The sequence below is a fragment of the Schistocerca americana genome, chromosome 1 (genome assembly GCF_021461395.2).
Source record: "Schistocerca americana isolate TAMUIC-IGC-003095 chromosome 1, iqSchAmer2.1, whole genome shotgun sequence".
In the NCBI taxonomy this organism is placed as follows: domain Eukaryota; kingdom Metazoa; phylum Arthropoda; class Insecta; order Orthoptera; family Acrididae; genus Schistocerca; species Schistocerca americana.
Window position 1 is genome coordinate 853,010,439 of NC_060119.1, and position 24,507 is coordinate 853,034,945.

At 44.8% G+C, this 24,507-nt stretch overlaps 1 non-coding gene across 1 annotated transcript; it reads left to right on the forward strand.

The window, feature by feature from the left end:
- The first annotated feature begins 5,609 nt into the window (after window positions 1-5,609).
- Trnas-cga lies at window positions 5,610-5,684 on the forward strand. The gene has a single exon. It is a non-coding gene; the product is annotated as a tRNA-Ser (tRNA).
- Window positions 5,685-24,507: the final 18,823 nt, after the last annotated feature.

A 24,507-nucleotide genomic window follows, 5' to 3' on the forward strand; every position in this document is an offset into this window, starting at 1 on the left:
ACTTTCTTTAAAAAATTGTATAAAATGCAAAATGTATTGTTTTAAATGATTTTAAAATAAGGTACATTAGGTTACACTACAAGGTGTTTCTTTACCACTTTAAGAAGTGTTTCCTTGTGTGCCATTATTTTATAGAAGTTGTTAAACATTAAGTATCCCGTTCCGCCCCGAGTTCCCCCACATTTAAACCATTCTGAAGCTGCCCAGGTATGTTGGTGACACGACTGTGAAGAGGAAACCCGAAGGAGCAACCGTAGCTGAACCAAGACGAGGCAAATATCATATACTGACGGACAGAGACCGTCGAACATTGCCGAAGGTGATTGGAAAAAATCGCATTAAATCAGAGGAAAGAAACTGTCGTCAGTTCTAAAATGCTAACAGCAGTCCAGCTAGCACAGTGACTGTGGGTAGGGACTTAGAAAGAATGAAGTGCAATGGGCGAGCAGCTCCTCACAGGCCACACATTTCTGTAGTCAGTGCTAAGCGACAATTGTTGTCTGTAAAGAGCGACGCCACTGGGCGTCGGATGACTAGAAACGAATGAATTGGAGTCATGAATCATGCTATAACCTGTGGCTATTCGAAAGAGGGGTTTGGATTTGACGAACGCCTGTAAAACATTCCCTGCCATCACGTGTAGTGCTAATAGTGGAGGAAATGCCATTACGATAAGAGGCTGTTTTTCTTGGTTAGTGTGTGGTACTATTATTGCGCTTAAAGATACTTACATCCGGAAGTAAATGAACATACTTTTGCACCATGGTGTGCTGCGTCCAGCAGAGGGATAGTTCGGAGACGATTATTGCATGACCATGATAATACACCCTATCATATATCAGCGTCGCTAAAACAATGGTTAGTGGACAATAACATTCTTGAAATGGACTGGCCTGCCCAGAGTCCCGCCGTGAACCACATGGGATACCTGTGGGATGAGTCAGAACGTCTGCCTCTCTCCAGACCTCATCGTCCAACGCCACTACCTTCTCTGGTTTCGGCTCTTGACGAAGAACTGGCTGCCGATAGTCCAGAGACATACACACACCTCACTGAAAGCGTCCCGAACCATCTTAAAGACGAAGAGTGGAAACACCCAATATTAAAGGCCACTAATATGTGTTCGGATTCTTTTGATCGGAAGGTGTATACTAGAATAGAGAATGTAGACGAAGATGAAATGGGAGATACTACACTGCATGAAGAGTTTGACAGAGCACTGAAAGACCTGAGTCGAAACAAGGCCCCTGGAGTAGACAACATTCCATTAGAACTACTGACGGCCTTGGGAGAGCCAGTCCTGACAAAACTCTACCATCTGGTGAGCAAGATGTATGAGACAGGCGAAATACCCTCAGACTTCAAGAAGAATATAATAATTCCAATCCCAAAGAAAGCAGGTGTTGACAGATGTGAAAATTACCGAACAATCAGTTTAATAAGTCACGGATACAAAATACTAACGCGAATTCTTTACAGACGAATGGAAAAACTGGTAGAAGCCGACCTCGGGGAAGATCAGTTTGGATTCCGTAGAAATGTTGGAACACGTAAGGCAATACCGACCTTACGACTTATCTTAGAAGGAAGATTAAGGAAAGGCAAACCTACGTTTCTAGCATTTGTAGACTTAGAGAAAGCTTTTGACAATGTTGACTGGAATACACTCTTTCAAATTCTAAAAGTGGCAGGGGTAAAATACAGGGAGCGAAAGGCTATTTACAATTTGTACAGAAACCAGATGGCAGTTATAAGAGTCGAGGGGCATGAAAGGGAAGCAGTGGTTGGGAAGGGAGTGAGACAGGGTTGTAGCCTATCTCCGATGTTATTCAATCTGTATATTGAACAAGCAGTGAAGGAAACAAAAGGAAAATTCGGAGTAGGTATTAAAATCCATGGAGTAGAAATAAAAACTTAGAGGTTCGCCGATGACTGTGTAAATCTGTCAGAGACAGCAAAGGACATGGAAGAGCAGTTGAATGGAATGGACAGTGTCTTGAAAGGAGGATAATAGATGAACATCAACAAAAGCAAAAGAAGGATAATGGAATGTAGTCGAATTAAGTCGGGTGATGCTTGGGGAATTAGATTAGGAAATGAGACACTTGAAGTAGTAAAGGAGTTTTGTTATTTGGGGAGCAAAATAACTGATGATGGTCGAAGTAGAGAAGATATAAAATGTAGATTGGTAATGGCAAGGAAAGCGTTTCTGAAGAAGAGAAATTTGTTAACATTGAGTATAGATTTAAGTGTCAGGAAGTCGTTTCTGGAAGTATTTGCATGGAGTGTAGCCATGTATGGAATTGAAACATGGACGATAAATAGTTTAGACAAGAAGAGAATAGAAGCTTTCGAAATGTGGTGCTACAGAAGAATGCTGAAGATTAGATGGATAGATCACATAACTAATGAGGAGGTATTGAACAGAATTGGGGAGAAGAGGAGTTTGTGGCAACTTGACAAGAAGAAGGGACCGGTTGGTAGGACATGTTCGTAGGCATGAAGGGATAACCAATTTAGTACTGGAGGGCAGCGTGGAGGGTTAAAAATCGTAGAGGGAGACCAAGAAATGAATACAGTAAGCTGATTCAGAAGGATGTAGGTTGCAGTAAGTACTGGGAGACGAAGAACCTTGCACAGGATAGGGTAGCATGGAGAGCTGTATCAAACCAGTCTCAGGACTAAAGACCACAAGAACAACAATACTATGGTGAGAGGAGATTTACCACACAGACTTCCTAGAATACTGGTTCTACAAATCTACCCACAAAATTCCTCCAAGAACGACGTCGCCTTTCTCCAAGGCCTCCCATTTACATTGCTCGAGAATCTCTCTTACCCACACTCTTCTGAATGGGCCGTAGCGACTCATTTTTATCCTAGCAGTGTGCCAGAATCCGTTCGACGTCTGCAGTCATGCGTACTTGATGGCTCCAAACGCCGGAGAAATACTTCATAACGTAACGCTCTAGCGTCTTATAAGCGATTCCCTTTAGATATGCGTTGTACTTTCCCAATGCTTTTCCAACAAATGGTCTTTATCTCAGCTTCTGTAATATCGATTTTACGTGTTCGTACCATTTCAGGCAGTTTCTTGGTGTTATCGAAAAGTATTTAAACGATGTAACGTAATGGCGCTATCTTGTTCTTATCACCTTAAAAGAGAGCTGCCAGATATTAGCGCGAGTGGAAATTATGTCCAGGTCTTTCTGGAATTCTTTACGATCGTCCTACAACTATACTTTTCTGTAGATAATTGCATCTTCAACGAACGATCTGATAGTGACGGGTCTACCTTGATGATGCTACAAACTTTCAGGGATAATAGAGAAGGCTAGATGTATCAACCTGGAGTAACCAACACTGCTTCGGAAACAACAGAGTAAGAAGTTATAAGCGAAATCTTTCTGGTAACTCTGATAGTGAAATACATGTAACGGAACTGTTGTCGGTAAGATTGTAGGGTAGGTATTTCCGACGAGCATTTTGGTGAAGAAATTACGGTAATAACTTGGCTAATCCAATGCAGATGGCGGACTGTGTACTGGCATGAGCAGTCTTGGTGCATGGTGTCTATTCTGTAGTTTAGCGTACTGTAGACTGAAGTACTGAGGTCGACCAACTCTAGCCAAATGGAGTTTTACCCGGCGACGGAACTCGCAGACACGATTTTCCGTGTACGGACGAGTGAATTGAAGCAGCATAAAAGCAGAAAAGTTGTTTCTGGACCAAATGTCCGAGTAGAAGACATCCGGCTGATACCATGTTTGTAAGACTGTTCCAACGATTAAGTGAAACAGGGCAACTGGTACCAATGTACAACGACCGAAGAAGATAACAGACTACACGGACGCACAACTTGGAAAAAGCAGTGTTTGCTTGAGTGAACGAGGCGCCTGAAATCAGCAATCCATCAATCGCACGTGAAATGAATGTTTCGCAGAGTACTTTGAAGTGAGTATTACGGGAAATACAGCTACACCCGTACCATCCACAGAAAGTGCGTGCTATGACTGCTGCTGACTTACGTCCTTGCGCCGTGTTCAGCCAATGGTTCTTGGGGCGCCTTGCAGTCGATTTTCACTTTCCTTTGTATGGACTTTTCACGGATGAAGCCTATTTCACCAGAGACGCGATGCTAAATAGCCGCAACAGTCATGTTTGGGCCGATGAGAATCTCCACGCTACAGCTGTGCAGAGCCACAAACACCGACGAAAATCCCCAAGCAACAGTTCTGAAGAGCCATAAATACAGATTATTAATCAGTAAACTTGTAGGCAGGCGTAGTCGATGATTAGGTACTAGACCCGTTTCTTCTTCTTCCCAGCTTAAATTCACCACTGTGCACAGTGTTTATAAGAGACGTACTACTCAGGGTCCTGGAACATATCCCACTTATTCGTCAACGGTTGCGGTTCTAACTCGATGCAGCCCCACCTTACTTTGGAGTGAGAGTTCGTCGACACCTGGATCAGACATTCCCTGAAAAGCGGATTGGCAGAGGAGATCCTGTTTCGTGGCCAGTACGTTCACCTCATTCCACCCCACTTGATTTCTTCTTGTGCGGCCATGTGAAAAGTCTTGTGAAGGAGATGCCTGTCGAGACTGAAGAGAATCTTCTAGTAAGAACTCTCGCCGCTTGCAGCACTGTTCAAATGACACCGTGAATATGAGAACGGATACAGCAGAACTTTGTGAAGCAATGCCATGCCTGCATTGACGTTTGGGGACGTCATTTTGAACAATGTCGTAAAGATAGCAGCTTGTGAAACTTGTGCAGGAGAATGCAGTTCTTATTACTGTACCGTAGACAGGATTTTCGGCCACTGTAACATTAAGTTACGTGCGCTGTTACTAGTCCCTCAACAGGGGAAAGTGTATTGGATTGTGTTCAGCCGGAATTCTGTACGTCATAATCAGGGATCGGAAGTTGGGGCCCTGAGTTAGAAAGCTGCATGAGGCTAAAGCGGAACTCGAATCGATTTTCGCTTTCGCTATCGATTCGGTCGTTTCTTGACTAGGTCCCCTTACTTCAGATTTATACATTTATCTTTTGCCATCGTCCATGGAAGTTTATAACATCAGTAGGAAATCGCCCACTTAATGTTAAGGACGTCAAATCTGTTCCTTCTGACACACTTGACGCTACTTTCGTTTCTTTTGAACATTCGCTGCTCAGTATAACGTACTGGTATCTTTTATTCAACAATTTGTCGAGTAAATCGTATATCTTAGGAATAATTGGATCAAGTTTGTAATTGGATAGAAGATTTTCTAGGAAAGGGCCGCAGTCGGTCGTACGTAATGAACAGACACTGGTCAGGAAAGATGGTAGCGGCTAGCATATCACAACGAAGTATGGCGGCAATGTTAACGTTTGCGATACATACAAATGAACTGGAAGATAACGTTTGCAGCTCTCTGAGTTTGTTCGCAGACAACGCTGTTTTATGAAACTTCCTGGCAAATTAAAACTGTGTGCCCGACCGAGACTCGAACTCGGGACCTTTGCCTTTCGCGGGCAAGTGCTCTACCAACTGAGCTACCGAAGCACGACTCACGCCCGGTACTGGCAGAAGTAAAGCTGTGGGTACGGGGCGTGAATCGTGCTTCGGTAGCTCAGTTGGTAGAGCACTTGCCCGCGAAAGGCAAAGGTCCCGAGTTCGAGTCTCGGTCGGGCGCACAGTTTTAATCTGCCAGGAAGTTTCATATCAGCGCACACTCCGCTGCAGAGTGAAAATCTCATTCTGGAACGCTGTTTTATAATGGTAAGTCACGTCTTAGACCACTGTTAAGAAATGTAAGAACAGTTCCAGGTTGTAACCACTTGTTAATGTAGCGCAAATGAAGTCAATCACAAGTGTCAAGTACGTGGAATATTCAGAACAATTCCAACTGGAAGGTGCACACAACACTAGCCGTATGGAACGCAGATACCACGCCTCCCATCCTAAGGAATACCAATCAATTTAAGAAGAATATCGCTCACAAATCCCTCCTACGACCTGTGTGTGGTGTTCAGTGGTTAACCCCAACAAACTGTTTTATGTTATGGCCAATCGTAGCTGAAGTAATCCATATTTGACAATCAATCACATCCAGTTGAGTGTGAACCTTTATTTAAAGGAACATGACCGATTTAGTGATATCACTGAGAAGGCTGAGTCCCCCTGTTTCCCATATTATGGGCTTCCTGTTTTACTGAGGTATGCACACCTGACGATATGGTTTGATACCCAGAAACAGGTCGCGTCCCTGTAAAAACAGCTGGAAGCAGTTTACTTGCCGAATAAGGGTTAACACCAAGATGGGTTAACAGAAAAGAGAGAGAGAGACTCCGCAAGAACAGCGCTGTTCAGTGCTGAGAGCCTTACTCTAAAAGTCCGAGAGTCTGCGTCACAACACAAGAACAAATTACTTCTTCCGATCACATACTGTCTAACATTCTGCGTGGTGTTGTTTGTTCTATATCGTGTCTCCCTACCACTTTCGCGCAACGACGCTCTGAGCGTGTTTTTTAGGGAATTGACTAGTTTGAACCTGGGACCTGTTGCTGGTAAGGAGACGCCAGACCACACATGACATGTAGAATTCAGAAGAGTTCAGTGAGACTAGCGATGATATAACCAAATACTTAATGATTTCAGCGTCAGCTTCACCGGACTCCCTGTAAAAGAATCTTAATACTAACTAAATTTAGTGGAAGGGGTTCAAGGCTTTCCTATTTTTAGTTAGCTGGTTAAATAACGTCGAAAAAGCAGTTAAGTTTACCATTGGAAATTTTATTCTACTCACAAAACATTGTTTATAAATTGCACCATTGATAAAAGGAAATGTTTTAATACAGGATGGTAAAAACCAACTGCGTTCAACAAAAATGTGAACGAGTATTCCCTGAATGAGTTTCCAAGTTCTAAAATGGATCGAAGGATGACCTATGCCATATCACATCTATAATCTAGGTTTAAATTAAGTTTCACAAAAGAGAAAACTATCAAAATGGTCTACAGAGACCCTCAATTATCTTTAATTACTTATCTAACTTGTCGTAAATTACAGTGGTTGATGTGGCTTCTCAATAACTATATAACAGAAAAATCATCGCGTTTCAGATTTTTACTTCAAGTGGCAAATGTGAACACCATGAGCTTTAATTGACGATCGACACTAGTATTACACAAAAAGGGGGTGTAACAGATGGGACTTCTGCAGTTCTGAGTGAAGCTTTATCCGCTGTTATGCGGCATCGCGTGCGTTCATTATCTTGTCGGTGTTCGTCAGGGGGCGGCGGACAGCACAGCTCCGCTCACCTCGCCGTCTCGGAAGCAACTCTCTCCTAACTTTTCCTTACTACAATTTACCGAAGTTGGTTTAAAAAAACTATCTGGCTGTGTTTTCATCTGACCGATCAGGGTCTCAATGTTAACAGTAAGCTCCGCCGACAAAAATTTTGTCTATCCAATGAGAAGCGTTATACTTTTCGTGGTGGGGCAATGTTTTTAAAGTTTGCAACGTAACAGAGACGCGAAAAAGTCTCACGCCAAAATTGCAGCTGGTGTGGTCCTTTTAGCGTTATCGTAAGATTTATACTGTTCTTCTGGAGGGCTCTATCTTTTAACATGGGCTGGGGGGTGGTTCTGACGTAACAGAGACGCGAAAGAGTCTCACGCTAAAACTTGCGGGTGGTGTAGCCCTTTTTGTGTTATCGTAAGATCTATACTGTTCTTCTGGAGGGCTCTAGCTTTTAACATTGGCTGGGGGGTGGTCCTGACGTAACAGAGACGCGAAAGAGTCTCACGCTAAAACTTGCGGGTGGTGTGGTCCTAGCGGTTAGCTGGCGACGTGGGTGTCCGTCCGTCCCTTCTCGTAGGGCCTTCCAGCTTAACACGGTTCTGCTCTCGGCTTCTGTTCTCGTTCCTCCCCTCGGAACTGCGTCTGTCTCACGGTGGGAAGGTATGACATGCATTTAGGCATTCTTGTGTTAGTCTGTAGTATTCCATTTGCTCACTCGTTGCTCGTATTACTTTGGTTAATTTAATGTCACGATTTATTCGGAGCTATGTGACATACTACTGGTTTTGCTTATCATGTCAGGGTTTTCATGGAAGGTGTTGGATTTGCTGACACCTTACAACTGGCCTGACTATTTCTCTCTTCTTATTTTATTGCTGTCGTACCATATGATTCTCATCACATTTTTAGCCTTCTCATTTTCACTAATACCAATCTCCTAGGTAGAAGGAGCCTCAGAGGGTCAGCGGGGATCTCACGAGTCCTGAAAGACTTCTAGCCTGCTTTTTGACCTACATGCCGGCCCGGTTCATATACCTTTTACCTCTGTTTAAATTATTGTTCATCTCTCTCATCAACATCATTTTCGATAGCCCAGTTCACCACTGCTACGTACTATTACAATTCGATCAAATTTCTGGCTGACGACGCTAACTCCAGATAGACGATCTCTTGAACAAGGGACTGGTGACTACGCTGCTCCGTCGGCTAAGCCCTCCAGAGTACCAACAGTCAACCAACCAGCCTACCAAGGAACCAAGCTACACTACTGGCAATTAAAATTGCTACACCAAGAACAAATTCAGATGACAAACGGGTATTCATTGCACAAATATGTTATACTAAAACTGACATGTGATTACATTTTCACGCAATTTGAGTGCATAGATCCTGAGAAATCAGTACCCAGAACAACCACCTCTGGCCGTAATAACGGCCTTGATACTCCTGGGCATTGAGTCAAACAGAGCTTGGATGGCATGTACAGGTACAGCTCCCCGTGCAGCTTCAACACGATATCACAGTTCATCAAGAGTAGTTACTGGCGTATTGTGACGAGCCAGTTGTTCGGCCACCATTGACCAGACGTTTTCAATTGGTGAGAGATCTGGAGAATGTGCTGGCCAGGGCAGCACAGCATCCAGAAAGGATGGACCTGCAACATGCAGTCGTGCATTATCCTGCTGAAATGTAGGGTCCGCACGGATCGAATGAAGGGTAGAGCACAGGTCGTAACACATCTGAAATGTAACTTCCACTGTTCAAAGTGCCGTCAGTGCGGACAAGAGGTGACCGAGACATGTAACCAATGGCACTCCATACCATCATGCCGGGTGATACGCCAGTATGGCGATGACGAATATACGCTTCCAATGTGCGTTCACCGCGATGTCGCCAAACACGGATGCGACCATCATGATGCTGTAAACAGAACCTGTATTCATCCGAAAAAACGACGTTTTATCATTCATGCGCCCAGGTTCGTCGTTGAGTACACCATCGCAGGCGCTCCTGTCTGTGATGCAGCGTCAAGGGTAACCGCAGCCATTGTCTCCGAGCTGATAGTCCGTGCTGCTGCAAACGTCGTCGAACTGTTCGTGCAGATGGTTGTTGTCTTGTAAACGTCCCCATCTGTTGACTTAGGGACCGAGACGTGGCTGCACGATCCGTTACAGCCATGCGGATAAGATGCCTGTCATCTCGACTGCTAGTGATACGAGGCCGTTAGGATCCAGCACGGCGTTCCGTATTACCCTCCTGAACCCACCGATTCCATATTCTGCTAACAGTCATTGGATCTCGACCAACGCGAGCAGCAATGTCGCGATACGATAAACCGCAATCGCGATAGGCTACAATCCGACCTTTATCAAAGTCGGAAACGTGATGGTACGCATTTCTACTTCTCACACGAGGCATCACAACAACGTTTCACCAGGCAACGCCGGTCAACTGCTGTTTGTGCATGAGAAATCCTTTGGAAACTTTCCTCATGTCAGCACGTTGTAGGTGACATAACCGGTGCCAACCTTGTGTGAATGCTCTGGATAGTTAATCATTTGCATATCACAGCATCTTCTTCCTGTCGGTTAAATTTCGCATCTGTAGCATGTCATCTTCGTGGTGTAGCAATTTTAATGGCCAGTAGTGTACTTCGTCCAGCATATATTTCGCAAAGTGACCACGAGGTAAAATCAGATAAATACAGGATTATCTCGACAATAAAATAGTGATTATTTTCTTCCTGCGTACCATACTCACATGAAGTATGATGGAAGGAACTTTACTCAAGTCCACTGTATACACACATCGTGTAGTGGCCAATAAAGTCCAGATATAGATGTAGAGCAGGTATTCCTATATCTCAGCTCGGAGGGGAAGGGGGAGAACTTCCGCACCTGTCTATGCAGCTAAGCTTGGTTACATATACTGTGACCAAAAATTTACATTATCAGAGAGAGGAAATATGTTCCTGATTAGTCGGTGGACAAGTCAGACCCGGAAGAGCTTCGACACTTTCTAGGAGAGCAGGCCTACAATCTTAGAAAATCAACATTGTCGGATGGTTTATATACACTCCTGGAAATGGAAAAAAGAACACATTGACATCGGTGTGTCAGACCCACCATACTTGCTCCGGACACTGCGAGAGGGCTGTACAAGCAATGATCACACGCACGGCACAGCGGACACACCAGGAACCGCGGTGTTGGCCGTCGAATGGCGCTAGCTGCGCAGCATTTGTGCACCGCCGCCGTCAGTGTCAGCCAGTTTGCCGTGGCATACGGAGCTCCATCGCAGTCTTTAACACTGGTAGCATGCCGCGACAGCGTGGACGTGAACCGTATGTGCAGTTGACGGACTTTGAGCGAGGGCGTATAGTGGGCATGCGGGAGGCCGGGTGGACGTACCGCCGAATTGCTCAACACGTGGGGCGTGAGGTCTCCACAGTACATCGATGTTGTCGCCAGTGGTCGGCGGAAGGTGCACGTGCCCGTCGACCTGGAACCGGACCGCAGCGACGCACGGATGCACGCCAAGACCGTAGGATCCTACACAGTGCCGTAGGGGACCGCACCGCCACTTCCCAGCAAATTAGGGACACTGTTGCTCCTGGGGTATCGGCGAGGACCATTCGCAACCGTCTCCATGAAGCTGGGCTACGGTCCCGCACACCGTTAGGCCGTCTTCCGCTCACGCCCCAACATCGTGCAGCCCGCCTCCAGTGGTGTCGCGACAGGCGTGAATCGAGGGACGAGTGGAGACGTGTCGTCTTCAGCGATGAGAGTCGCTTCTGCCTTGGTGCCAATGATGGTCGTATGCGTGTTTGGCGCCGTGCAGGTGAGCGCCACAATCAGGACTGCATACGACCGAGGCACACAGGGCCAACACCCGGCATTATGATGTGGGGAGCGATCTCCTACACTGGCCGTACACCACTGGTGATCGTCGAGGGGACACTGAATAGTGCACGGTACATCCAAACCGTCATCGAACCCATCGTCCTACCATTCCTAGACCGGCAAGGGAACTTGCTGTTCCAACAGGACAATGCACGTCCGCATGTATCCCGTGCCACCCAACGTGCTCTAGAAGGTGTAAGTCAACTACCCTGGCCAGCAAGATCTCCGGATCTGTCCCCCATTGAGCATGTTTGGGACTGGATGAAGCGTCGTCTCACGCGGTCTGCACGTCCAGCACGAACGCTGGTCCAACTGAGGCGCCAGGTGGAAATGGCATGGCAAGCCATTCCACAGGACTACATCCGGCATCTCTACGATCGTCTCCATGGGAGAATAGCAGCCTGCATTGCTGCGAAAGGTGGATATACACTGTACTAGTGCCGACATTGTGCATGCTCTGTTGCCTGTGTCTATGTGCCTGTGGTTCTGTCAGTGTGATCATGTGATGTATCTGACCCCAGGAATGTGTCAATAAAGTTTCCCCTTCCTGGGACAATGAATTCACGGTGTTCTTATTTCAATTTCCAGGAGTGTATTAAGAGAAGTAAGTTACTCATCTGGAGACCTAAATATCAGCAAAGGAAAGGCTCGAGAAGCTATTCTCGGTGACACGCATCAGAGTAATGGCCTTCTAAGTCTGTGGCAATCGGACGCTGGCAATCCACTTGAAAAGCAACTTATCTTTCCGTAAAAAACTGTCCTTATCGGGATAATTTAAGTACTTGAGATCAGATATAGACATGAAAGATCTCCACAGAATGTGCACATGGTCGCCAGAAGAATTATCCTGACGTAGACTTCGTCTGAGATGTTTTCTAAGAGAAAATGCACGGTATATGTGTTTATACAGGACGAACATTAATAAAACGGACAAACCACAGGGATGGATTCCTGACTGGAAATGGATCAAAATAGGTCCATCGACATGTATACGGAAATAGACGGTGTGCGTGCAAAACAACATATTGCAACAACAACAAAACGTCCCAGAACACAGTACAGAGCTCCATAGTTTCCACGTCACAACAGATGTTGCAGCTGACAGGGATAACAGCTGTTGCTATGCAGGATACACATAATCGTACTGTGGCTTACACCACGTTGGCGGATCTCTTGAATGGAGCTTGTACTACGTCTCAATATGCTGTAAAACCTGGTACTCTAAACCCGATGTACGCACAGTCTGCCGCCTATTTGCACGTCTGTCTGAAAGGACCCATGATCACACAAACGCCCAGAAAGGGCTTGAAATGTTGTGTGGTGTGGATGGTATCTGTGAAGGTACTTGTTTTGGTATAGCCGTTCTGCCTCTTGACCGTTTCCATCCGTTTGGCCGCACACAAACACCATCTCAGCTTATTCTCGACATGGACACGGGACCATTCTGCTGCTTACATTAGGCTGCAACAGCTACAACACACAAGGAACACGCGGCAAATAGTAAGAAGAACCTTCATACGTCAGTGCCTTCTACCTTGGCAACGATGCACTTCCGGACGCATGTTCATTGCACCTTTTTTCCTCCACTTACAGTCGGGACCCGTCCCAGCAGTTTGTCAGTTTTATTAAGTTCACTCTGCATAAATAGTTTGTATTCTTACGGCTATTATACATTAAAATACACGGACTGCAGTTGGAATCCGCTCCTAATGTAGAATGTCTCCGTGATGACGATACAATTTTCAGAAGTGGTGAAATAGGAAATATGTGCCAGCGTGAGATACAGTCAGAAAACGAGTGATTCATAAGTGATAAGAAAATATCAAATCTACTACTGCTCTGCTGACGATGACAAAAATCAAAGTAGACATTTAACTGCCCAAACTGTTGCATTCATAATATTTGTAAGGTTTCCTATCTTGTATTCATCCATTACATTGTTGCGCAAAGTTCTGTCATACCTCTTAGAACAATCCAGTTTTGTTCCAGCAACGTCACAAGCAACGGGAATTCTTGCCAGGACATCCCCTTCAATCTCACCATGTGTTTTACGTACGGGACACTTCCAAGAACTCAAGTTCAGTCAGATTAGGGGAACTAGCTGGTCACCTTTCAGATACCGTCTGACACAGGTGTTCACGGGCAAGATGCGAAGATTGAGCTGGGGCACCATTAGGTTGCAACCAAATACATTCAGATATATCGAACAACTTGGAGGGTGTCTCCATCCGAAACAGTGCATAGTGGTGCAGTTAAGCGGGATGCAAGCAGTTTCGGACCCTTTAACCGATTACTAGCTGTGCCCAGTCATAAGTCCCTTGCAAATCTGTGTCGACGGCTCTTCACAAATCTAGCGTGGGGATGCTTTGCGGACCATAGAGAACTAATGCGAGTATTAGGCATTCCGCCTCCGGTGAGACACGCTTCATCCAAGAAACATACATATGAAACAAGCGAGGATAGACCGTACAACGCTGCAACACCCATTGGCTCAACACGTCTGACTTTAGCAGGAGCTAAAGCTTACACTTTCAGTGAAGGGTAGTGGTGTAACTGCTGTTCTCGTATTATACCCAACATCCATACATGTCCAAATGATGGACTGCTGATGAAAGGCCCTACAGCCACATGAGCTAGCAGTGCTTCTTCAGGAGCGGAAGCCTGAACTGTTCGTTGTCGTCCGTCGTCTTTGTATTGATTCTCTTCATCATTGGAACAGTTCCAGACATGTCTCCCGTGTAAGTATTTGGTCCAATAAAACCTACAATTTCAATTAAATCACCTGTACACGGAAATCACTTCTGCTACTTCCGTAACCAGTTACAGTGCTATTTTACTAGCGCTATTCAGCTGTCCACTTCACTTGTAGACACAGACACTGGTCATTCAGACTTTTATATCAGTGTAGACGTCGTTCCATTTGCAGCGCATAAATCGAGTATCTTGGCTCCACGGCTCATGATATACGCCTACATGGTGGACGGTCTACCTACTCCCTAACGTTAATTTACTGCCCAGCACAAGCAACTAACCGTAGGACCTCATATTTCGCGGCAGTGTTATCTGTACCTCGTTTGCCTTTGTAGCTTTCTAGTCAGTCGTTACTGAATGAACGTTCCGTAGCTCAGATTAATACATTTGCTCTCCTCCGCCGTCCTTAAAAGCATGTGTCACTGTAATGAAAATGTCCTATATAGCTAACGGATAAAAATTTCCCAAAAGAATATCTCTTGTACATTCGGCCCACTCGTAGTCGCACCCAGATTTATATAAGTAGAGACTGGGAGTCTTCAGAGCTATAGAATACCAACTTTGATTCGCAAATCTCTACTTTGTAAGCTGTGTCACTTGAACACTGACATCTCTTCACCTCAGTTAAGGTAGAATTATTTCTAGCGTGGTACCGAGAGTGACGTTACCATACTGTTGAAAGTTATGAAGGTGATGCACTTTGCTGCAAGTCAGATGAAACCAGTTGTTACACTACTGGCCATTAAAATTGCTACACCAAGAAGAAATTCAGATGATAAACGGGTATTCATTGCACAAATATATTATACTACAACTGACACGTGATTACATTTTCACGCAATTTGGGTCCATAGATCCTGAGAAATCAGTACCCAGAACAACCACTTCTAGCCGTAATAACGGCCTTGATACGACTGGGCATTGAGTCAAACAGAGCTCGGATGGCGTGTACAGGTACAGCTGCCCATGCAGCTTCAACACGATACCACAGTTCATCGAGAGTAGTGACTGGCGTATTGTGACGAGCCAGTTGTTCGGCCACCATTGACCAGACGTTTTCAATTGGTGAGAGATCTGGAGAATCTGCTGGCCAGGGCAGCAGTCGAACATTTTCTGTATCCAGAAAGGTCCTACAGGACCTGCAACATGCGGTCGTGCATTATCCTACTGAAATGTAGGGTTTCGCAGGGATCGAATGAAGGATAGAGCCACGGGTCGTAACACATCTGAAATGTAACGACCACTGTTCAAAGTGCCGTCAGTGCGAACAAGAGGTGACCGAGACGTGTAACCAATGGCACCCCATACCATCACGCCGGGTGATATGCCCGTATAGCAATGACGAATACACGCTTCCAATGTGTGTTCACCGCAATGATGCCAAACACGGATGCGACCATCATGATGCTGTAAACAGAAGCTGGATTCATCCGAAATAATGACGTTTTGCTATTCGTGCACCCAGGTTCATCGCTGAGTACACCATCACAGGCGCTCCTGTCTGTGATGCAGGGTCACGGGTAACCGCAGCCATTGTCTCCGAGCTGATAGTCCATGCTGCTGCAAACGTCTTCTAACTGTTCGTGCAGATGGTTGTTGTCTTGCAAACGTACCAATCTCTTGACTCAGGGACCGAGACGTGGCTGCACGACCCGCTACAGCCATGCGGATAAGATGCCTGTCATCTCGACTGCTAGTGATACGAGGCCGTTTGGATCCAGCACTGCGTTCCGTATTACCCTCCTGAACCCACCGATTCCATATGCTGCTAACAGTCATTGGATCTCGACCAACGCGAGCAGCAATGTCACGATACGATAAACCACAATCGCGATAGGCTACAATCCGACCTTTATCAAAGTCGGAAACGTGATGGTACGCATTTCTGCTTCTCACACGAGGCATCACAACAACGTTTCACCAGGCAACGCCGGTCAACTGCTGTTTGTGTATGAGAAATCGGTTGGAAACTTTCCTCATGTCAGCACGTTTTAGGTGTCGACACCGGCGCCAACCTTGTGTGAATACTCTGAAAAGCTAATCATTTGCATATCACAGCATCTTCTTCCTGTCGGTTAAATTTCGCGTCCGTAGCTCGTCATCTTCGTGGTGGAACAATTTTAATGGCCAGCAGTGTACATACAGTGTGAGTCCAGTTAATACGCCACATTCGGAAAGTGAAATTACTAGTAAGACAAAGCAAAACGAGTCATGTTAAAATATACAACATTCTGTTAGTGAAACTTACTGAGATGTTCTGATAGTAATATAATTTCCTTACAGGCTTGAAGTTAAAACCAATTTCAGAAAATATAGTCTGATTTGAGTATTATGCAAACCGCTTTATGCGGAGGAGTAACAGAGCAAGCAACATTGTTGAGAAGTATAACTATTATCCATCTAGAATCTCGAATTGTCAGTCCATTCTATGATCAAAAAATCGCAGTACTTAGTTAAATCAACTCTTTAAGAAATATTCACAAAATATTTTTTCTCCATGACACCAAACGCATGGTGTGTGCAGCCTTAAATTACAGACACTCCCTTGCCCCTGGTGCGCAGTCGTTATTCTTGCTTCCCAAGTAGGTGTATCACACATACTAAAAGTAAACCCAATGCTAAGCTTTAAATACACGCAAACTGCGGCCAATAGTGATAAAGTGTGTCCCCCATGTTCAGAGTTTCTTTTCCCATCTTACAAAGTTCACAATGTATAGTATACAAAACACGTAAATAGATTGAATACGAAATTTAAAAAGACAAATAAGAAAACAGTGAATAAAACAGTCCCCATTGTAATAATATTAAAATGAAAATCGCGACTACACACCAGTGGTTCGCAACTAAGAGACCATTAACTCTGAGTGCAATCAGATATTAACTGGTCACCCCTTCTTCACCCCGCCCCCCCCCCTCCAATACCATCACCATTAGTGCCTAACTATAATTTACAATCTAAAACAATTCTCTTTAAACACATTCATTTTTTAAATAAATTATATTTAGTTTTTGTATGTGTTTTATTAAACCATGAACAAATGAGTCAGTGAGACAACTGGTACTGTTTGTTTCTAACAAGCGTTTTTCATAAAATGATGTAACAATTTCAGTGCATCGCGAATGCTACCTACAATTCGCTCTCATAAAAAAAAAAGCTAACTATCCACACTGAAGGTTGGCACTTGTTACAAGTGTCCTCTGCATCATACCTCTCCTTAGCGACTTGCTTCACCGTCACCCTGTACACCCATTTAAAATCAACCAAATTAAAATTTGTGTATTATACTTAGACCTACAGTTTGTAAATCACTTCATTGCTGGACTTCTTACTTCTGAACTGGCAAAAGCTGGAAAACTTAAGGCTGCAAATGCTTCGTGTCTGACAACATTAATAATAATACAGTGCAGGCCATAGAACAATGCAGTAGCCGTTAAATACACTGAAGGAAAAAAAATCGCAACTCCGAGAAGGAGTTGTGCGACATGAAAGAAAGTTGGTAGGCGAGTTTCTACATCTCAAAAATGATGTCTATTCAGTTTTCGCGTCAGTCGCGCAAATTTGAGGATGCAAAGCAGGTTTGCTTTAAATACACGCTATAACGGTCGTGAGCGTTACTTACGTTTGAGATTGGACGTGGTGAATTGATGTTTGTCAGCGACAATGACGCCATTATCAACATCTCACTCAGCTTGAACGAGGTCGTGTAATAGGGCTACGAGAAAGTCGATGTTCCTTCTATGATACTGCAGAAAGACGTGGCAGGAATGTAGCCATTGTACATCATTACTGGCAGCGGTGGTTACGAGACTGTACAGTCCGAAGAAAACCGGGCTCCAGACGTCCATGTGCCACTACCGAGAGGGAAGACCATCGTGTTCGGCGCATGGCTCCGGCGCATTGAACTGCATCTGCAGCAGTAATTGGAGCAGCAGTTGGCACTGCAGTGACACAACGAACTGTTGCAAGTTGGTTACTTGAAGGACACCTCCGAACCTGACCCCACACCGCCGCCGTTTGCGACTTCAGTGGCGTCAAGCTAAAGCTCAGTGGAGGGCAGGGTGGATGACAGCTTTCTGTTCTGATGAAAACTGGTTCTGCCTCAGTGCCACTGATGGTCGTGCGTTGGTTAGAGAGAATTGTACGTCAGTCTGGTGATTTGTCCTGTTGTGCTGCCATTCATGAACAGCTTTGCAGGATGTGTTTTCCAACAGGATAATGCTCGGTCACATATCGCTGTTGTAACCCAATAAGCTCCACAGAGTGTCGACATGTCGCCAGGACCTGCTCGATCACCAGACGTGTCTCCTAGCTACCACACATGGGACATCAGCAGATGACAGCTCCAGCGTCATCCTCAAACACCATTAACCGTCTCTGTATTGACCGACCATGTGCAAGGGGCATGGAACACAATCGCACAAACTGAATAATGAAGACATTTCTAGTCTATTGCAGGAACTACCTACATCTCGGAGAAAGTATTTCGACAAAATAGTTAAGCATATGTGACGCATATGTCTCAGTTTTGTTGTCATAGCTGCATGGTACTAAAAATTTGTGTTATGGGTGGACTATATGAGAATGTAGGAAAGATGATGTTCATACATTCGTCTCAAAAGCTGTAACCTCTACCACTGTGTCGTGCGTTGATGCTAGAACCGTATTTCAAACAAATGCAATTACTCATAGTTACGTAATTAATATTACAGTCTTACGAAATAGTGATAATAGTAATGATCCTTTAAAACAGTTTAGTTTCATGACCTAAATGCAACTGAAATCTTTAGCTTTTACGCCTTAAAAAATTACATGTTACCCCTCAGGGTGTAATTATCCCCAGGATGAGAATCTACATCTACATCTACATCCGTACTCCGCAAGCCACCTGACCGTGTGTGGCGGAGGGTACCTTGAGTACCTCTATCGGTTCTCCCTTCTATTCCAATCTCATATTGTTCATGGGAAGAAAGATTGTCAGTATGCCTCTGTGTGGGCTCTAATCTCTCTGATTTTATCCTCATTGTCTCTCCGCGAGATATACGTAAGAGGGAGCAATATACTGCTTGACTCCTCGGTGAAGGTATGTTCTCGAAACTTCAACAAAAGCCCGTACCGAGCTACTGAGCGTCTCTCTTGCAGAGTCTTTCTCTGGAGTTCATCTTTCATCTCCGTAACGTTTTCGCGATTACTAAATGATCCTGTAACGAAGCGCGCTGCTCTGCGTTGGATCTTCTCTATCTCGTCTATCAACCCTATCTGATGCGGATCCCACACCCGTGAGTATTCAAGCAGTGAGCGAGCAAGTGTACTGTAACCTACTTCCTATGTTTTAGGACTGCATTTCCTTAGGATTCCTCCAATGAATCTCAGTCTGGCATCTGCTTTACCGACGATCAACTTTATACGATCATTCCATTTTAAATCACTCCTAATGCCTACTCCCAGATAATTTATGGAATTAACTGCTTCCATATCTGTATATTGAGCAAGCAGTAAAGGAAACAAAAGAAAAATTCGGAGTAGGTATTAAAATTCATGGAGAAGAAGTAAAAACTTTGAGGTTCGCGGATGACATTGTAATTCTGTCAGAGACAGCAAAGGACTTGGAAGAGCAGTTGAATGGAATGGACAGTGTCTTGAAAGGAAGATATGAGATGAACATCAACAAAAGCAAAACGAGGATAATGGAATGTAGTCAAATTAAGTCGGGTGATGCTGAGGGAATTAGATTAGGAAATGAGACACTTAAAGTAGTAAAGGAGTTTTGCTATTTAGGGAGTAAAATAACCGATGATGGTCGAAGTAGAGAGGATATAAAATGTAGACTGGCAATGGCAAGGAAAGCGTTTCTCAAGAAGAGAAATTTGTTAACATCGAGTATAGATTTAAGTGTCAGGAAGTCGTTTCTGAAAGTATTTGTATGGAGTGTAGCCATGTATGGAAGTGAAACATGGACGATAACTAGTTTGGACAAGAAGAGAATAGAAGCTTTCGAAATGTGGTGCTACAGAAGAATGCTGAAGATAAGGTGGGTAGATCACGTAACTAATGAGGAGGTATTGAATAGGATTGGGGAGAAGAGGAGTTTGTGGCACAACTTGACTAGAAGAAGGGATCGGTTGGTAGGACATGTTTTGAGGCATCGAGGGATCACAAATTTAGCATTGGGGGGCACCGTGGAGGTTAAAAATCGAAGAGGGAGACCAAGAGATGAATACACTAAGCAGATTCAGAAGGATGTAGGTTGCAGTACGTACTGGGAGATGAAGAAGCTTGCACAGGATAGAGTAGCATGGAGAGCTGCATCAAACCAGTCTCAGGACTGAAGACCACAACAACAACAACTTCTTACAGTTGCTGACCTGCTATATTGTAGCTAAATGATGAAGGATCTTTCTTTCTGTGTATTCGCAGCACATTACACTTGTCTACATTGAGGTTCAATTGCCATTCCCTGCACGATGCGTCAATTCGATGCAGATCATCCTGCATTTCAGTAGAAATTTCCACTGTTACAACCTCTCGATATACTACAGCATCATCCGCAAAAAGCCTCAGTGAACTTCCGATGTTATTCATCATTTATATATATTGTGAACCGCAACGGTCCTACGACACTCCCCTGCGGCACACCTGAAATCACTCTTACTGCGGAAGACTTCTCTCCATTGAGAGTGACATGCTGCGTTCTGTTATCTAGGAACTCTTCCATCCAATCACACAATTGGTCTGATAGTCCATATGTTCTTACTTCGTTCATTAAACGACTGTGGGGAATTGTATCAATCGCCTTGCGGAAGTCAAGAAACACGGCATCTACCATGGAATCCATGTCTATGGCCCTCTTGAGTCTCGTGGACGAATAGCGCGAGCTGGGTTTCACATGATCGTCTTTTTCGAAACCCATGCTTATTCCTACAGAGTAGATTTCTAGTCTCCAGAAAAGTCATTATACTCGAACATAATACGTGTTCCAAAATGCTGCAACTGATCGACGTTAGAAATATAGGTCTATAGTTCTGCACATCTGTTCGACGTCCCTTCTTGAAAACGGGGATGACCTGTGCCCTTTTCCAATCTTTTGGAATGCTAAGCTCTTCTAGAGACCTACGGTACACCGCTGCAAGAAGGGGGGCAAGTTCCTTCGCGTACTCTGTGTAAAATCAAACTGGTATCTCATCGGATCCAGCGGCCTTTCCTCTTTTGAGCGATTTTAATTGTTAGAGAAAGAACTACAGTGCAGTCTTCCTCTGTGAAACAGAATCACTGCTATAGACTAAAGCAAGCAATTTTTTCCTGATTTTTTTGGTCGCTGCTCCAACCGACAGCATGTCGGAAATTTGTAATCTTGAATTATGACGACAGATTGAACACATTCTTGTCGTCCGTAGTGCACCGTGGTGAAGTAGCGTCTAGTTATAGACAAGAGTACGCCCAATAGGCTATTAAAATCGCACATTTCTTAACAATAATAAAAGAATGAATCACATGTCAATATTTGGCTGCCCTGTGATCCTTTAGATACTCAGACGGAAAGGCGTAAGCGGTGGAACAAGAGTAAATGACGGACGGTGGTATCGGAAAGCTCGTGCAGGCAACACCGCCGAGAATTAATGAGGGAGATAAGGCGGGCTAATGCAGTACAGGATAACGCGTGCCGCCGGCGGAGGCAGCCACAGATAACGGCGGCGAGCCCCCAACACGAGGCAAACTCACAGCGGGCAGCCAGCGGCACTCGGCACGTGGCCGCCAGCTCGCCGTGTTCACGCTGACAGGCACGGAGCCGTTCAGTTCTGCCTTTGCTTCCGTTTCTTCAATTATTTACCAAATCAACAAATATACGAGGGTCACTCCAAAAGAAATGCACACTATTACTATAAAAAACAGTTTTCATTCTGCATGAAAGTTTTACAGTGTGTAGATACATCCTTCCCGTTTGTTTTCAAACTTAGTTCAACCTGTTCCCGTGAGTGGCGCCGTCACAGCATGTCTTCTAGATGGCTGCTCACTTGACGTTCGTCAGAAGCAACGTGCTGTCATAGAATTCCTGTGCTGTGGAAACGAGACAGTGGGAAACATCCGCAAGAGGTTGAAAAAGGTTTATGGAGATGCTACTGTCGATCGCAGTACAGTTAGTCGGTGGGCAAGCAGGTTACGAGATGAAAGCGGGCACGGCAGTATTGAGGATTGTTCTCGCAGCGGCAGGCCTCGTACTGCACACACTCCAGACAATGTGCAGAGAGGTAACAAATTAGTGACTGCTGACAGACGCATCACAGTGAACGAATTGTCACGCTACATTGGGATAGGGGAAGGAAGTGTTTGCAGAATACTGAAAGTGTTGGCGTTAAAAAAGGTTTGTGCCAGCTGGGTTCCCAGGATGTTGACAGCAGCTCACAAGGAAACAAGAAAAACGGTATGCAGCGAACTTTTGTAACAGTACGAGAATGGTGGAGATGAATTTCTTGGAAGAACTGTGACAGGTGATGAAACATGGCTCCATCATTTTTCACCAGAGACGAAGAGGCAATCAATGGAGTGGCATCATGCAAATTCACCCAAGAAAAAAAATTCAAGACCAGACCTTCTGCTGGAAAAGTTATGGCTATAGTGTTTTTCGATTCCGAAGGACTCTTGCTTGTGGACATCATGCCAAGGGGAACCACCAAAAATTCTGATGCATATGTGACGACCATGAATAAAGCTTGACTGAGTCGTATTCGACCACATCGGCAAAAGCAGGATGTTTTGCTGTTGCACGACAATTCATGGCCACATGTCAGTCAAAAAACCGTGGAAGCAATCACAAAACTCGGATGGACAACACTGAAACACCCGCCTTACAGTCCTGACCTGGCTCCATGTGACTATCATCTCTTTGGGAAACTGAAAGACTCTCTTCATGGAATAAGGTTTGAAGATGATGACTCCCTTGTGCACACTACCAAACAGTGGCTCCAACAGGTTGGTCAAGAATTTTACCGTGCGGGTATACAGGCGCTGGTTCCAAGATGGCGTAAGGCAGTTGAGAGGGATGGAAATTATGTGGAGAAATGAAAATATTGTTCCTAAATAATGTGTCTACACACTGTAAAACTTTCAAACATGTAGAATAAAAGATGGAATTTAAAAAAAATAGTGTGTACATCTTTTGGAATGACCTTGTATATTTCTTTCTTTACAGCGTTAAAATGTGCAAGGCTAGCCCTATCAGGCCATCATCCATTATTCAAGAACAGAGCAGTATGATAGCTAGAATCAATTCCGTATTACAGCGCTGTTGGGTTAAGTTATAATTTTTGCCAATTTCTTCAAATTGACAGGAAAGTAATCACTCTTGTTCGTCTTCATTTTCTCCTTTGTGTTGTTTCACAAAACGTATTATGTAAAGTGTACACTGAGGTGAGATACGTCCTAATATCGTGTCGGACCTGCTTCTACCCGGCCTAGTGCAACAACTTGACGTGACATGGACTCAACAAGTCGTTGGAAACCCCTGCAGAAGTACTGAGTCATGCTGCGTCTATACTGTCGATAATTGCGAAAGCGTTGCCAGTGGAGGATGTTGTGTACTAACTAATACTTCTGTTATGTCCCATAAATGTTCGATGGCATTCATGTCGGGTGATCTGGGCGGCCGAATCATTTGCCTGAACTATCCGGAATGTTCTTCGACCAATCGTGAACAACTGTGGGTCGCTGACTTGTTGCATTGTCATCCATAAAAACTGTTTGGGAACATGAAGTCCATGATGGCTGAAAATGGTCTCCAAGTGACCGAACATAGCCGTTTCGAGTCAATGATCGGTTCAGTTGGCCTGAAGGACCCAGTCCATTCCATGTATACACAGCCCACACCATTATGCAGCCACCACCAACTTGCACAGTGCCTTGTTGACAAGTTCGGTCCCTGGCTTCGTGGGCCTTCGCCGTCAGCTCTTATCAACTGAAATCGGGACTCACCCGAACAGGCCACGTTTTTCCAGCCGTCTAGGGTCCAACCAATATGGTCACAAACCCAGGAGAGGCGATGCCGTGCTATTAGCAAAGGCACTCGCGTCGGTCGTCTGCTGCCATAGCTCACTAACGGCATATTTCGGTGCACTCTCCTAACTAATACGATCGTCGTACATCCCTCATTCATCTCTGTGGTTACTCCACTAAGTGTTGCTTATCTGTTAGGACTGACAACTACACTCAAACGCCGCTGCCCTCGTTCGTTAAGTGAAGGCCGTCGGTCGCTGCGTTGTCCGTGGTGAGAGGTAATGCCTGAAATATGGTATTCCCGGCACACTCTTGACGCTGTAGATCTCGAAATATTGAATTGCCTAACGATTTCCGAAATGGAATGTCCCATGCGTCTAGCTCCAACTAACACCAACTACTACTCCGCGTTCAAAGACTGTTAATTCCTGTCGTGCGGCCGTAATCACGTCGGAAGCCTTTTCACATGAATCACCGGAGTACAAATGACAGCTCCGCCAATGCACTGCCCTTATATACGTTGTGTACGCGGTACTACTGCCACCTTCATATGTGCGTAGCGCTATCCAATGGCT